Here is a 17353-nt window from a genome sequence, read left to right as displayed (position 1 = left end):
AGAACTGCAGGAAGGCGGAGAAGCTGGGGCAGGGTGAGTCAATGGGACCATGGTAGCAGTTAAAGTCACAGATGTGACAGTGCCAGAGTATGTGGACTTACAGGCACTGCAAGGACTTTGCTTTTACCCTGAGTGAAAAATGAGGCCATAGGATGTCTTGATAGGAGAAAGGATATGATCTTCAGTTTTTAAAGGATCACTCCGTTTGCTGTGCCAGGAATACATTGTTGAGAAGGGGATTCAAGATAAATGCAAGGAGATCACTGACAAGTCAATAACAGTAATCCAGGCAAAGGGTTTTGGGCTTGGAATGAGATGATAGCAGTGGAATGAAGTGGGTAGATTCTGAAGGCTGAACAGATGGGATTTACCAATAGCTCGAATGGGGGATATGGGAGAAAGAGAGAAGGTAAGGATGATTCCCAGGTTTTTGGTCTAAACAATTGGAAGTGGAGTTGTTGTTTACTGAGATAGGATTTTTTTTAGATGTACTAAATTGGATGTCTTCTATTTGTTTATTAAAATGTTGAGTTAGACATTTAAGTGGAAGCATCAAGGAGAGAGTGGATATACAATGGTCTGGATTTCAGGGGAGAGGTCCAAGGTGGACAGCTGTATTATGCATGTATCTATGGTATTAATGTATGCATTAATGGGATGTGGAGCCATGAGTCTGGCTGAGGCTTCCTAAGGAGTAAGTACAGATAGAAAAGGGAAGAGAAGAGAAGGAATCACTGGGTCCCAAGCACATTAGCATTGAGGGGTCAGGAAGCTGAGGATGACCAGCAAAGGAGACTGAGACACTGAGGGTGGGGAGGTACAAGGAGAACCAAGAGAGAGTCCTGTCTCTGAAGCCAGGTGAAGAAAAGGTTTCAGGAAGAAAAGAAGGAGCAACTGCAACAAAGGCCACCGACAGTCAAGATGGGACCCCTGGATTTAGCACTGGAGAGGCCCAACAATAGCTCCCAACACAAAGCCTCCTTTGAAGAGTGAGTGCTGTTACCTTTTTAAATATTTGCTTCATTCATTTATTTCAACAGATGTTTATTGAGCATTTAGGATAATACAAGCAAAGATATAACATTTGTTAAGTACATACCACGTATCAGGCACTGGATTTTACATTAGTATCTCATGCAAGACTCAGGTTCACCCCATGAGCCTGGTAACGTTGTTGTTTCCATTTACATCAGAGTTCAGGTTGTAACCCAGGCCTCTTTTCTCAAAAGTCCAGATTCTTTTTCTTTTTTAAAACTGTAGTTTAAAAAAAAAAAAACATAACATGAAATTCACCATCGTAACCATTTTTGAGTGTACAGCTCAGTGGTGTTAAGTATATCCACGTTGTTGTGCAACCCACCTCCAGAACTCTTACATCTTGCAAAACTGAAACATATGTATTAAACAACTCTCCACGTCCCCTCGCCCAGCCCTGGCAACCACCATTCTACTTTCTATCTCTTGAGTTTGACTACTCATATAAGTGGAATCATACAACATTTGTCTTTTTGTGACTGACTTATTTCACTTAGCATAGTACCCTCATCCATGTTGCAGCATGTATCAGAATTTTCTTCCTTTTTAAGGCTAAATAATATTCTATTGTATGGATATACCACATGTTGTTTATCGACTCATCTGTCAATAGACACTTGGGTTGCTTCCTCCTTCTGGCTATTGTGAAGAGTGTTGCTATGATAATTTGTGTACAAGTATCTGTTTAAGTCCTTTCTTTCAGTTATTTTGGATATACAGTCAGTCCTTGGTATCCATAGTTTCTGCATTTGTGGATTCAACCAACTGTGGATGTAAAATATTCAGGAAAATAGTGTGTCTGTACTGAACATGAGCAGACACTTTTCCTTGTGATTATTCCCTAAACAATATAACAACTATTTATATAGAATTTATATTTATTAGGTATTATAACTAATCTAGAGATGATCTAAAGTATACAGGAGAGGTTGGGCACAGTGGCTCACACCTGCAATCCCAGCACTTTGGGATGCCGAGGCCGGCAGATCACCTGAGGTCAGGAGTTCCAGACCAGCCTGGCCAACATGGCAAAACCTCATCTCTACTAAAAATACAAAAAAAAAAAAAAATTAGCTGGGCATGGTGGCATGCTCCTGTAATCCCAGCTACTCGGGAGGCTGAGGAATGAGAATTGCTTGAACCTGGGAGGCGAAGGTTGCAGTGAGCTGAGATTGCACCACTGCACTCCAGCCTGGGTTACAGAGCAAGACTTTCTCTCAAAAAAAAAAAAAAAAAAAAAAAACAAAACGGAAAACATAGTAAAAAGAGTATACCGGAGAATGTGCCTAGGTTATAAGCAAATACCAAACCATTTTATATCAGGGATTTGAGCATCCTTGAATTTTGGTATCTGAAAGAGAGCCTAGAACCAATATCCTATAGATCAATACCAAGGGATGACTACATACTGGAAGTCTGGATTTTATTTATTTATTTATTTATTTTGAGACAAGATCTCACTCTGCCACCCAGGCTGCAGTGCAGTGGTGTGATCTTGGTTCACTGTAGCTTCAACCCCCTGGGGCCCAAGTGATCCTGCCACCTCAGCCTCCCAAGTTGCTGGGACTATAGATGCATGCCAACATGCCTGGTTAATATTTAATTTTTTGTGGAGATGGGGGTCTCCCTATGTTACCCTGGCTGGTCTTGAACTCCTAGGCTCAAGCGATACTCCCTCCTAGCCCTCCCAAAGTGCTGGGATGACAGGTGTGAGCCACTGCACCTGGCCAAGTCTGTATTCTTAACCTGTCCACTATTAACGCAACGATGGCCAAAGGAGGGCACCTAAATAGAGCATCTGTGGCAGGAAACACAGACACTGAACAGGTAACTCCAGGAATTCTGAGTGCTGTCCACAAAAATGAAGGTGTAGAGTCACCATAGACAAGAATGCCTACTGTGTGACTTGAAGGAGAAGAGAATGATGAAGAAGATCCAAACACTGCCCCCAAAATGCTTCCAGAGTATTAGATGGTAGCCAACCTCATTAATCAAAGGGACTTACAAGTTCAGATGGGAAGGTCTTGTGATCTTAACGTGCCTAGGGCAGATGGAGTAAATATTTTAGACCTAGAATAGTAAAATAATGATGATGATAATGATGATAACTATCCTTTACTGAGAGTTTATCCTGAGCTGGATACAGTGTTAAAAGCTTAAGACGCCTTATCCTGTTGAACCCTTACAATGACCTTGCAATGTAAGAACTGTTATTATCCTCCTTTTACAGATGGATAAACTGAGACTGAGGGAGGTGAGCTCCTTCATTCAAGGGGTGCCGCTGGCATCAGAGTTGGGGTTGAGCCAGCTCTGCTGACCCTCAGGCCAGTGCCCTTGTAAACCACCACCCTGCCCACCCTTGGCCCCTGCCCACCCTTGGCCCCTGCCCACAGACCCCTGTGCCAGTATCTCCCAGGGCAAGCTGAGTGAATGAGGCTTAGGTCCAAGGGGCAGCATGGGCCACGCCCCATTCCCCAACAGGGCAGAGGCTTTGCCAGGCACAGCCACAGTGGATTTCAACACTCTGATTTCCTCATCTTCCTTTCCCAACGTATGACCTGCTGATCCAACATGTGACCAGGCAGGGGCAAATGGGCTGAGATATGAGAAGGGGATGGGCCTCACCTGTTTCCTGCACTCCCACACTCACCTCCCCACAGCTCCCGTGGACTCCAGTGTCTTCCCTGGCAATCTCTGCTCCACAGCAGCTCGAGGGAGCTTGTATTTGATTTTATTTTTATTTATTTATTTTTTTGAGACAGAGTCTCACTCTGTCTCTCAGGCTGGAGTGCGGTGGTGCGATCTCAGCTCACTGCAAGCTCCACCTCCTGGGTTCAAGCGATTCTCCTGCCTCAGCCTCCCGAGTAGCTAGGATTACAGGCCTGAGCCACCACACCCTGCTAATTTTTGTATTTTTAGTAGAGATGGGGTTTTGCCATGTTGACCAGCCTGCTCTCGAACTCCTGGCCTCAAGTGATCCGCCTGCCTTGGCCTCCCAAAGTGCTGGGATTACAGGCGTGAGCCACCGTGCCTGGCCTGAAGGAGATTTTAAAAGTGTCAGTTTGATTATGTCACCCTGCAGCTACATTTTTTTGTAATTTGTCCACTGCTTAGAATAAGAGTCACACTCCCTGCTCTGGCCTCGAGGCCCCACATGCAACTGCGTCCCCCCAACCTAGCTCTCCTGCCTGACCTCCCTCCACTCTGCTCCAATGTCCCTTCCCAATGAGGCCTCCACAGCCATCTCAGGTGCATTCACTCACTCTCCATCTCCACCCAGTTACTCTCTAGCACATAACCTTTTTTAAAAAGAGTCATTTTTTTAGCTGGGCGCAGTGGCTCATGCCTGTAAACCCAGCACTTTGGGAGGCCGAGGCAGGCGGATCACAAGTTCAGGAGTTCAAGCCCAGCCTGGCCAACATGGTGAAACCCCCGTCTCTACTAAAAATACAAAATTAGCCAGGCATGGTGGCGGGCACCTGTAGTCCCAGCTACTCGGGAGGCTGAGGCAGAAGAATTGCTTGAATCCGGGAGGCAGAGGTTGCAGTGAGCCGAGATCATGCCACAGCACTCCAGCTTAAGCAACAAAGGCAGACTCCATCTCAAAAAAAAAAAAAAAAAGTCATTTTTTTTGGTGGTAAAGCATACACATATAAAATGCATCTTTTTAGCCACTTTTAAGTGTATGCTTCAGTGGCAGTAAGTTCATCCCCATTGTTGTGTGACCATCACCACCATTTGTCTCCAGTCATTTTCTTCATGTCAAAGAGAAACTCTATACTCATTGAACAATAATTCTCCAGCCCCTGGTAACTTCTACTCTACTTTCTATCTCTGTGAATTTGACTACTCTGGGAATCTCATATAAGTGGAATTACACAGTTTGTGTCCTTTTGTCACTGGCTTATTTCTCTTAGCGTAGTATCCTCAAAGTCCATGCATGTTGTAGCATGTGTCAGAATTTCCCTTCTTATTAAAGGTGGATGTAGATACCCACATTTTGTGCATCCATTCATCTGCTGATGAACAGGAAGGTTGTTTCCACCTCTGGGCTATTGTGAATCATGCTATATGCACCTGTGAACAAGTGTCTGTTTGAGTCCCTGCTTTTAATCCTTTGGGGTATTGCACAAGCTTTTGTATTGTGTCTCTAACACCACTGCTTGAAATGATTTTGCTCACTGCTTTGTTTGCTGCCTTGTTTTCTCTCTCCTTCCGGTCATCTCCTTGGATACAGGAGCCTTGCCTGTTTGGCATTCAATTGTCATCATAGGCCCATAACGGTGTCCTGCTCATGCTACGTGCTCAACAAATATTTCTTTCTTTTAATTGAGACAGAATCTCACTCTGTTGCCCAGGCTGGAATGCAGTGGTGCAATCTTGGCTCACTGCAACCTCCGTCTCCTGGGTTCAAGTGATTCTCCTGCCGTAGCCTCCTGAATAGCTGGAACTATAGGTGTGCACCACCATGCCCAGCTAAGTTTTGTATTTTTAGTAGCACTGGGGTTTTGCCATGTTGACCAGGCTGGTCTTGAACTCCTGACCTCAGGTGATCCATCCAGCTCGGCCTCCCAAAGTGCTGGGATTATAGGCATGAGCCACTGCACCCGGCCTCAATAAACATTTTTGAATGAAGGATGAATAACACTGCAGATGGCCCAGCCTGTTGGGCACAGGCCTAATCACCACTTCTAAGTGAGTACGTGTCTGAAACACTAAAATGCTCACAGGCATTCACAGGCAGCATTTTAAAAATTTCATTTATTTGTCAAATTTAATACAACATTTCCAAAAGTAACATGTACCCTGTGGTCCATGGAAACGAAAGGTGTGTGTGCAATCAACAAAGCCACAGGGACTGAGAGAGCAAGGTTAAATGTAGGAATCCAAGGAGTATTCCACCCATCCGCCAGAGCGTGTCTGTGCTGCCTAAGTCAGATAAGGCGAAGGTTTGGAATGTCCTGAGACAAGGGAGTGGTGTTCCCCTCCCTCATAAAAACTCACCACCACGTTTTGGGCACATGTTCTTTGCCAGCGTCTTATTATCTGGGACTGCTGTGAAGAGGAAGATCATTTCAGGGGAGAAAGCAGCCCCTTAAGCACCAATGAAACAACAGCATCATCATGCCCAAAACGCTTTCCTCAGCATAGCAGTGTCAGGAATAGCAGCCAGGACTCCTGCATTCAGCCTGCTTTGCCACCCTTGGTTGGGACTGGATGGGTGTTACTTGTCCTTTTTGCTATTCATGGCTTCTCGCTTTTTCTGAGCCAACCAAGGTCCAATCTCCCATATATCCTTTTCCTCGCATGTGTGTATGTGAAAGTGTGTGAGACAGAGTGCCTGTGTGTATGTATGAGTGTGTGAGTATGTGTGAGACTGTGAAGGGATGTGGGGTGGAAGGGTGTATAGAAGTGTATATATGGGCCGGGCGTGGTGGCTGACGCCTGTAATCCCAGCACTTTGGGAGGCTGAGGTGGGCGGATCACCTGGGGTCGGAAGTACGAGACCAGCCTGACCAACATGGAGAAACCCTGTCTCTATTAAAAATACAAAAAAATTAGCTGGGCGTGGTGGCGCATGCCTGTAATCCCAGCTACTTGGTGGGCTGAGGCAGGAGAATCGCTTGAACAGGGGAGGCGAGGTTGTGATGAGCCAAGATCACGCCATTGCACTCCAGCCTCGGCAAGAAGAGCGAAATTCCATCTCAAAAATAAATAAATAAACATTAAAAAATAAGTGTATATATGTACATGTGTGTGGATGTGTGTGTGTGTGTGTGTTTTAACTGCAGTGACATTGGATAAGTCACTTAAACTCTTTGAGCCTCTTTTTTGTTGTTCATAAAAACAGACAAATGAAAAAACCTCCTCCCTGCCCGGGGATGTGTGAACTCAGTGGGTAACATCTGTGGACATTCCACATGGTGCTGGGCACGTGGCAAGTGTTAATAAATGATACCTGTCATTTTCAGACTCTCTATCACTCAATCTCCTGACCAAGAATCTAGCTGTCAGTCACCTCTTAAGCTACATAAACTACACTCTGCTTTTATTCAGCTGGGGGTAGAGTGCAAAGAGGGGATATTTGTTGAAGGAATGGAAGAGACAGTTTTCTATGCTGACAGCATATCAGAGTGGCACATTTTCTCACTCCACTTTGTGTTTCATGTCCATTTTCTCACTGGATCCTCACTTCAGCCCTGTGACGTTGCTTTAGTGATAACCAATTTACAGATGGGAAGCTTGAGGCTCAGAGACCAACAGATCACACATCCAGCAAGTAGCAGAGCAGACATTTGACACCAGGGCACCTCAAAGCCTCTCTTCCCTCTACTCTCCAACACTGAAGGATGGCTCTGGAGTCAGCCAAAATACCTGCTGGGGAGGTTGTGTGCCAGGCAGGGGACACAGGATAACCAAAGGCCAGGAGAAGAGAAAAATAATATGTATGTGATTCTGGAGCCCAAGGAGAATGTGAGGAGAGAAAGGGCGAGACTTGAATTTAGGGTGAGGTTGAAGTTTGCAGGGCCTTGAAGTCTGCATTGAGATGTTTGGGATTTATTTCAACAGAGAACCTAGATCAGATTTGAGTTTAAGCAAAGTGATTTTGACACAGCCAATAAAAACAATCGTAGAGCTACCCCCAAGGAAGAATCCTGGAGAAATGGCAGTGGCCTGGGCTGGGGCAGCTCTCGCAGAAGCTGGCTGGGAAAGCCACCACCCGCCAGGATCCTGCTGGAGCCTCACACTGACCACCCGGCTCTAGGGCCCAGTTGCTCCCTCTCCATCTCTCACTGCTGGGAGCAAATGGATCTTGTGCTGCAGGCAATAACTTTAGGAACCCACTCAAATGTCAGCGGGGGATCTACGTTCCATGGCCACAGGGGCCTTCTGGAAAAGAGAGGTTTCCAGAAGCAGTGGGTACTGTGGCCAGTAGGAGCACCCTAGCTGATTGCCATGATGACCAGTAGGGTGTTGCCTTTCCTTTCTGTGCTCCCATACTCCCTCTTCCTTCCTCCAGTACAAACTAGCCCCATGCTACCTAGAAGGTACTCAATGGCAGGCTGCCTCCTCCGGCTTTGAGTAAAAACCTGAACTTGAGTTATTATGCTGCAGAGGAGGGAGAGAGCCAAGTACCTTTGAGTGCAATGAGACAGAGGGAGATCGACCAGGACTGGGTGGAGGTGGAAACTTCAGTGACCAATGGAAGTGGCTGAGTGGCACATTTAATTCAGGGAGGCTAGACCCTGGCACGGCAGTACAATAGATGCCTACCTATAGGGGCCCCCACAGAAGAGATGAGGAGAAGATCAGCAGTAGCCATGTCTGCGAGATTGGACTGAAGACTCATTTCAGGTGGGAGCTTCACAGATGCTGCATTGCCCTGAAGAAGACGGGTCCTGGGCCAGGCGCGGTGGCTCACGCCTGTAATCCCACCACTTTGGGAGGTTCAGGAGGGGGATCTCTTGAGCTCGGGAGTTCATGACCAGCCTGGCTGACATGGTGAAACCCCGTCTCTACTAAAAAATACAAAAATTAGCTGGGCGTGGTGGCGCACACCTGTAGTCCCAAGCTACTCCACTTTGGATTTTATGTCCATTTTCTCACTGGATCCTCACAAGAGGCAATAGAATTCCTTGAACCTGGGAGGCGGAGGTTGCAGTGACCTGAGATGGCACCATTGCACCCCAGCCTGGGTGGCAGAGTGAGACCCTCTCTCAAAAAAATAAAATAAAATAAGAGGGGTCCCCCCATCTCATCTCACAACTGAGATCAATTTTTCAGCTACCTCAGCAAGAACATCGAGTCAGGGTCAGATTTAATTAGACCTCAAGGAAATAAAATAGTGTAACATTTCTTGCGCAGTCAAGTTTATGGAGTAGGATGCATATCCCAGGATCTTAATTAATAGGACATACACATCATCATAACACTGAGGTCTTTATCAGGGACTATCTGGTTGCTAGAAATGACCTTTTACTAAGAAAAGTTTACATAAATGGGAATTAGCCATCAAGATTCAAAGCAATCTCACAACTGAGGCTGCAGAAAGTCAGCGGGGCTTCCAGAGACCTAAAGTGTCCTCTCCATGTCTCTCCGGGGCTCCTGGAGTGCTGCCCTGCTTCTCTCTGTTCACATGCTCCATCACCATCTCTGCAGATCCGCATTGCCTATAGGTTTTTTCTTCTTGCTTTTCCAGAACTTCAGCCCACCTGGGATTTTAATGTACAGGGCTCAGATCTGGTCCAGCTCTCAGCCACCTCTGGGGGAGGCAGGAAAGTCAAGTGATAAAGACCCAGGTCATATTCTGTCTATGGAACTTTGTTACTGCAGATGCCAGTGGAGTAGCATTGCAGCCAAATTGCAGCAATGCAGACAAACTACATCCACATCCCTCCTTTCCCCACCGATCTATCCCGTGTGTCCATGTTGCCGAGAAGAGGCCCGTGCTGAAAACGTCAACCAACAGATGCTAACGGTAGATATAGGCTCGAAAGATCTCAGGGAATGTCCTTCCCAATACATAAAACCCATGTTCACTTCAAGCCTTAAATTCTTTATCTGCTGTGTCAGTTCCAGGAAATGTTTTGTTTCAGAGTTAGTAGAACTTATTCGGAATTTCCTGTTGGAATTTCAGTCTATGGTATATAGTATTTACATAAACAAAATAATATAGGTTCCTCTAAAGATATCTTACAATTATTTTTAGTATATACTATATATACAACAGTATATACTATATATATACTGTATACTATATATACTATATATACACTATATATACTATATATAGTATATATACATACTGTATACTATATATACTATATATAGTGTATATACATACTGTATACTATATATATACTATATATAGTATATACTATATATATACTATATATAGTATATACTATATATACTAAAAATGGAAATATTTAGGTTTTAGTATATTTTTAGTATATATAATATGTACTGTACTCAACTATACTAAATATGTATATTAATGTATACTAAGTTATACTAAAATATTCTAAAAGCTAAATATTTTGATTTTTGTTTTAAACTTTTTACTTGGAGAATTGGGGTGCATCATAACCAGCTACATGCCATAATCTGACAAACATGGTCCTTCATTAAACTTGATTTCCTCATCTATAAAATGGGTATACAAACAGAGCTTATTTTGCAGGGTTGATGTGAGAATGAAATAAAGCTCAACAAACACTAGTCTTTCTTCTTCTTATAACCTTGCATCTAAGGGCTAACACTATCTTATTGATCCAGGGCCTGGATCTCTTGGTTTAAATTCTCCAAAGGATTCATCTGATTGGCTGTGAAGTGTGTCTCTCCAGGGTCAGGAATCTTCCAGAGCCAGGTTGGAGGAGAAGGATCATGTGAAGCAAGCATGAGCGCACAAGCTGACCATGCAGCTGGTGGGGAGGGTGATTGCCGAGAAGCCAGGATGGGTAGGTCTGCCACGGCAGATGCAGAATCGTCAGTAAGAAGATTCTAGAGTCCCAGAGCTGGAAAGGCGATTGAGACCATCTGGCCCAGTCACTCCAGTTTTCCATGTTTAGAAACCAAGGCTCTGAGAAACACAGTGACCTACTTGAGTATTGACCTACACAGTGAATCAGAGGCAGGAGCTCTGCTCTTCCCACCCTGCATCCTGTCTAAAGGGGCAGGAGGACTGCCAGGCAGGGAGGCAAACCCATCATCACTGACCCTCCTACCTCACCATCTCAGAGCTCTGAGTTGGCTGGTGTTGCAGCCTCCTCCTGTCAACACCCTGGAATCCAAGCTGCAGGAAGTGCTCAGTCTCCTGGCCTTCTGCTGCCCAGCCCTGGCCACCTGTACAACCAGGTTCCACCCATTCCTTCCAGCTAAGCAGGTTTGATGGCCACATGCATGCCTCCCTTCATAACTTTGCTCAGGCAGTTCCTTTACCTGGAATGCCCACCTTCCACTCCCTACCCTCCTGAGTTCCACAGACTCCGCTGGAGGCCACACCCTCTGAGAGGTCTTCCCTGATGCATATCCCTACCCTACTCCAACCTAACAATTTCTGTGTCTTTTTCTGTCTCTGCACTCTGTCAACTGCCACCCGCCCCATCCGGGGGCACATAGTCACATATTGCCTGCCCATTTTAATTCAATTATAAGTTCTCTGTTGAGATTCAAAACCTTGTCTTAATCATTGCAACAACAAAGCACTCACTGTGCTGGGTGCCTGGAAGGTGGTCAGTAAACATTCGTTGAAGGAGTGAGTGAATGGAGTGAGTGAACAAAGTGAGGGATCGAGTAATTGATTGTCAGTTGGGAATTGGACCAGCAGGAGCCTTCCTGCTCCAGGATGTCCTGGGAAGGGTGGTGAGGTCCCTGGTTAGAGCAGTCCCGGGAAGTCATTCACAGGGGCTGAATGCAAGCTCCGTATCACCTGCTGCTCACCACAGCTCACAACAACCCCGTTATGAGGACACTGAGGCTCTGAGATGAAAGTGATTTGCCAGGGGCCGCCGGGGCAATGTGCACCTGAATGGGGATCAGGCTGCCGTCAGGCTGACTCCTTGACTTGGGCTCTGACCACCTACCCTATGCACGGATGCAAATGAGCAGGACACACTCTTGAGCTTCAGGAGCACCTGGGGTGGGGGTTGTGGGGCTGGCAGAGTGTGGCTGGAGGCCAGCCCTGAAGAAACCATTGAAACCCAGGGGCCCACACACCCCTGGGACAGAAGCAAAACCAGGGGCAAGTGACCTCTCTCTCTGCATAGCAAAGTCTCTGAGTTCCCTTTGACCTTCAAAACCTCCCTATAACACAGGCAGGACGAGGGTCATTAAATCTGATTCACAGGATGGCAAACTGAAGGTCAGAGAGGTTGGTGGGTGGCCTTGGGAGCCACTCACAAAGACTAGATGGGGAACCAAGTTTCCCAGCCTCCTTCCTAACCGCCCTTCTCCCCACTGTCCTGTGGGGCAAACCCTGTGCCAGAGGGTCAGTCAACACTTGGTTCCCAAACACACTCTTCCTTATCCAGCTGCCTGGCCTCTGTTACCCCTGCCTGAACGCCCTTTCCCCACCCCAAACTCTGCTACTACAGGGCCCAGCCCAGATCTCACCTCCACTCCAAACTTTCCCAGGTCTCCTCTGATCGAATTGCTCCATCGACCTCAAAGTCTTTCTCTCTATATCATACTCTGATCTAGTACCTTTTAAAATAAGAACACAAGTGCCTGGCACAATGCCTGGCCCATCGTAGAGCCTGAGGCAGTATTCTCTGGAATGAAGTGGTGCTCAGCAAAGTATGGTGTAAAGAACATGTGAATGAGTGAATGAACAAACGAATGGGTCTCTTGCCTATATTTCACTGCTGTTGAGGGGATTCATTTCGGTGAAGTAAACTCCAAAGCTCCCAGCACTGAGCTGGGCACAGAGCAGGTGGCTAGTCAGTGCTCGCTGGCATGAGTTGGTTTGAGGCAGTGCTGTCTTCTAGGCCACACCTAGCCTAGACTTCCTGAATGGGCCAAATGCCAGCACAAAGGCCCCAGCAGGCATAGCGCCGGGGAGCTGCCTACAGATCTCCCAAAAGGAGCAAAGTCTGCGGCCCCGCCGGCCTGCCCACCCCATCCTGCCAGCTCAGATGCAGTCCATACTGCCCCAGCCTCCTTCCTGGGCATGCAGTCTGGGGAAGAAAAAGGAGGTGGAAAAATCAGGTTAAACCATATGGCAAAGCTGTCCTTTTAATCAGCAGTTGTTGAGACCTGGAGCAGGGGCCAGGAGACATGGCTGTGAAGCAGGCCACAAAGGCTAGTGGACAGGGGCAAAGGTCCTGGCGTCTTCAGGATCTGGGTTCAAATCCTAGCCTGTGGGCTTCAGGTGTCGTGATGCCGGACAAAGCCTACTCCCTCTCTGAGGCTCGGATTCCTCACCTGTAAAATGCAGGTTCTTATCCTATGCAGCATAACTAATGACAAATTACTGTATCTCCATATGTATGTGAATATATGTCAACATAATAGGTCACTGATTGCCCTCCCTTAAGAAGGATTGGCCCTTATTCTGGGATTATATTCTTTCTTTATTATTATTCTATTTTTATTACAGAAACAGGGTCTCACTCTGTTGCCCAGACTGGAGTGCAGTGGCACAATCACAGCTCACTGCAGCCTTGAACTCCTGAGCTCAAGCGATCCTCCCACCTCAGCCTGTAGCTGGGACCATAGGCACACACCGCCATGCCTGGCTAATTTATGCTTTTTAGAGACAGTCTTGAACTCCAGGCCGCAAGCAATCCTCCTGCCTCAGCCTCCCAGTGCTGGGATTATAGGCATGTGCCACCTCACCAGGCTCCTTCTTTGATGATTATTTTTTCAGTGGAAAGGACTAAGGGTCTTTGTGCTGTTGTTCCCTCTGCCTAGAGTCCTTCCCCCACCCACCTCCACCCACAAGACTCACTGCCTCACTAGCTTCAGAACCTTCCCTGATCACCCTATTGAAAATTGCCATGCACCCGCAGTGTGCCTTTCCCCCTTGCCTGACCTGTTTTTCTTCCATAGCACTTAGCCCATCTGACCTATGATTTAGTTCCTGCTTGGGCCATTGTCTGACTCTTCCCAAGAGGGCAGGGATTTTTTTTTTGAGACGGAGTCTCGCTCTGTCGCCCAGACTGGAGTGCAGTGGCACAATCTCGGCTCACTGCAAGCTCCGCCTCCCGGGTTCACGCCATTCTCCTGCCTCAGCCTCTCCGAGTAGCTGGCACTACAGGCGCCCGCCACCACGCCCGGCTAATTTTTTGTATTTTTAGTAGAGACAGGGTTTCACCGTGGTCTCCATCTCCTGACCTCGTGATCCGCCCGCCTCGGCCTCCCAAAGTGCTGGGATTACAAGCGTGAGCCACCGCGCCCGGCCGAGGGCAGGGATTTTTGTCTGTCTTGTTCACAGCTGTATCCCAAGGCTTGAAAGAATGCCTGGCACACAGTAGACCCTCAATAAGTATTTGTCAACTGAATAAACAATTGAGTGGATATTTGCTTTATAATGTCTTTCCATGGCAAAATAAAAAGTGAGCAGCCCTATGTCACCTCCCAAAATTGAGGCCTTGGAAAGGAGAGGATTTCACTGGTCTATGAGGTCCTTACATTACTGAGAAAATGGAGGTAAAAAAAATGCAACACGGACGGGCGCGGTGGCTCATGCCTGTAATCCCAGCACTTTGGGAGGCCGAGGCGGGTGGATCACAAGGTCAGGAGATGGAAACCATCCTGGCCAACATGGTGAAACCCCACCTCTACTAAAAATACAAAAAAAAAACTAGCTGGGCATGGATGGTGCTGCGCACCTGTAGTCCCAGCTACTGGGGAGGCTGAGGCAGGAGAAACATTTGAACCTGGGAGGCAGAGGTTGCAGTGAGCCGAGATAGCACCATTGCATTCCAGCCTGGTGACATAGCGAGACTCAGTCTAAAAAAAAAAAAAAAAAAAAAAAGCAACACATATTCTTTTAATCTTTTTTAGTGGAAAAACTCACTAAACAGTAATAATTATTCCCCCCCTCCTCTGGTCCCCTTCCTCTCCCCACATTCAGCCTAAGGCCTTATCTGTCTCCAAACACTGCAGAACTTACAGACCCATACCAGCGTTTCCCTGCACTAAGCCAGCAGCCCTCTGTCCTCTCATTTTGCTTCATTCATTGATTTTCTTCAAAGATCCTGATGACAGACCTGGCTTGGGAGAACCAGCCAGATCTGTGAATGGGTCTGATGGAGGCCTGTCCTGCCTGGAAGACCCGGACACTGGTATAGGTGAGCCTGGTCAGGATTCCACAGCGTTCAAGATCCCAGGTCACAGGTGAAAGAAGTAAAAGGTTTGCATGCGTTTGCTTGCTTTTCAGTTCCAGGCCTGCTGTTGAGGGAAGTCCAGGTGTCAAACACTAAGGCTAATTGTAGCCCTGGAGGTGCTGGCACCAGGCAGAAAGGTTTTACAAAGCTGATGACCCATATCCACTGGCCTTAGGAAGGGCAGGACCAGCTTTAGGACCCTGGACCAGAGCCGGAAGGAAATGCAGAGACTAAATTGGTTGACTCTGGGAAAGACTAAGGGCCAGAAACGTTGTGGGCCTTACTTCAGATCTCACTCGGAAACAGCAAAATAAAAAAGCTGATTTCCAGCTGCGTGTGGTGGCTCACACCTATAATGCCAGCACTTTGGGAGGCTGAGGCAGGCAGGTCATTGCAGGCGAGGCATTCAAGACCAGCCTGTCCAGCAGGGTGAAAGCCCTTCTCTACTAAAAGTACAAAAAAAAAAAAAAAAAATTTAGCAGGCTGTGGTGGCGTGCACCTGTAATCCCAGCTACTCAGGAGGCTGAGGCAGGAGAATCATTTGAACCAAGAGGCAGAGGTTGCAGCGAGCCAAGATTTTGCCACTGCACTCAGCCTGGGTGATAGAGCTAGACTCAGTCTCAATAAATAAATAAATAAATAAATACCCTGATATTCTTGCATCTCCAGTCCCCTGTCCAGCACTCTCTGATCAGGGTAAGAGGGGCTCCAGCCCTGGGCCCTGCATTTTAGAAGTTCTTGCTCAGACACTGCCCCTCCCTGCAAGTGAGGAGTCTTGGGGAACAAAGAGCTGTGCCCAGCTGGAACCCACATGCCTCCCTTCCAGGGGACACTCTGGGTTCCCAGGACCCTGGGGTTCCCTGTCCAAATGCCCATGCCCACTTCCGAGGCCTCCTGGACCTGTCCCATTTTCCCTAGTGTGGACCACATGGCCAGTGGGTGCTCCAGCCCTGAAGGCTGGACAAAGGGCAGCTGCTTGGGGGACCTGGGTAGAGCTTGGCCACGTGGGCTGAGTGCCCGGTTTTCTGTTTTTCTCCCGGTGCAGGAAAACATGAAGAATGGGGAAAGTAGCTGCCGCATGCCAATGTGAAACTCCGAGGACTCTAGCCATTGTGATCTGGCCTTCCAGGTCATTAGGAGGCTCTGCCATCATGTGAGGAGGTATGACATATTTTATCTAGCAGTTTGTTAGCTTGCTTTAAAACTTTTAATATTTAGACATTTGGTTTGTGACCCTGCCAGGGAGAGCCTGCTGTCTGGAGAGCACACTGGTCTCCACCGTGGGGAGAGAGAGCACTTTTGGGCTTTGCTGAGGAGGGTCTTTGGGGAAAAAGAGTGAGTGGTCATCTCCTCGCACAGGTGCTTGGCTTGCTAGACCTGGGGTCATTCTCACATCACCTTTTCAGCTGGGGAAACTGAAAGTCCCAAGGTCATGCAGCTGGGAATATATGACCAAACGGCCTTCACCTTCCCCTAAATGGTAAGTTTCAAATGACAAAATAAGGGGACAAGGAGAGATGGTTTTGTCTTTCTTCTGGGGGCACCTTCAGCACCTGCAGGCTTTCCTACCTGCGCATCTGCCCGGCCACTTTGTCCAGCCAGCCCAGGTGTGCAGGGGCTGTGTGTCTTTCCACCTGGCTGCTGCTACAGTCCAAACCACCACTGTTGATTTGACTTCCTAGAAACGAGCCTGATTTGGGGGCTCTGGGGTGAGAATGCAGGAAATATTGGGATGTGGTTTCCCAGAAAGTCACACATCCCTTTAGCTTTCCCAGCAAGTGCCGAGTCCTTGCTAAGACGATTTCCTATGGAGGGAGACACTTGGTCTGCATGAGTTTCTGTTTAATTGTTTTAGAGAAAATGATCTGGACCAGAGGAAATGAATCTGGACCAGACCTTGACACTGCCCCAATTAAAGAACTTGAGAACGCTGGTCCCATCTTCCCCTCTAATCTCCCCTCTTCCCATCGCCTCTCCCGGTGCCCTGGGCTCCACTTACAGGCCCCTGAGCAACCACTGCATTTTCGCACATGCTGCTTCCACCTAGGATGGATGCCTTTTCCCTCCTTTCTTCACCCCACCAGCTTTCTCCTTCAGGTGCCAGCTTAGTCCCTGGCTCCTTGGGTCCCTCCCACTTGTCCCCCAGCTGTACCTTTTATGCCTCCTCTGTACTTTCCAAGCTCCAGAGTGTCCTCCTATAAACAGACTCTGTGTACCGTACTGTGGGCTGATCGCTACCTGTCTGTCTCTTGTCATTGCTGCAAGCAATTTGGGGTAGGGATTACGTGTTAGTCACCTCTCTGTTCCAGTGTGCAGCTCGGACATGGAGGGCAGGAGGTGTTCAGGAAGGATCTTCTGCGTGCAGGAGCCTCCTCTCTCAAAGGGCGTTCTCCAATCATGAGCTTGTTTGCTATTTACATGCCCGAGGAGGACTGACCTTAGCAGCTATGATGACCTCATTTATCAATGTGGATAAGCACTTGGCC

General features: G+C 47.5%; 1 long non-coding RNA gene across 2 annotated transcripts in view; it reads left to right on the top strand.

The window, feature by feature from the left end:
- Nucleotides 1-17008, top strand: part of LOC116470504 (uncharacterized) — a 76047-nt gene extending 59039 nt beyond the window's left edge. The window contains exons 2-4 of one of the 2 annotated variants that reach the window (XR_009213999.1): nt 15913-16028; nt 16227-16347; nt 16723-17008. This is a non-coding gene — a long non-coding RNA (uncharacterized LOC116470504). Of the gene's footprint in view, nt 1-15912; nt 16029-16109; nt 16348-16722 lie in introns of both variants that reach the window. The other variant, XR_009213998.1, reaches the window with a different exon arrangement.
- Nucleotides 17009-17353: the final 345 nt, after the last annotated feature.

The sequence above is a fragment of the Hylobates moloch genome, unplaced genomic scaffold, assembly GCF_009828535.3.
Source record: "Hylobates moloch isolate HMO894 unplaced genomic scaffold, HMol_V3 SCAFFOLD_6, whole genome shotgun sequence".
NCBI lineage: Eukaryota > Metazoa > Chordata > Mammalia > Primates > Hylobatidae > Hylobates > Hylobates moloch.
This window is presented reverse-complemented; position numbering and strand designations above follow the sequence as displayed.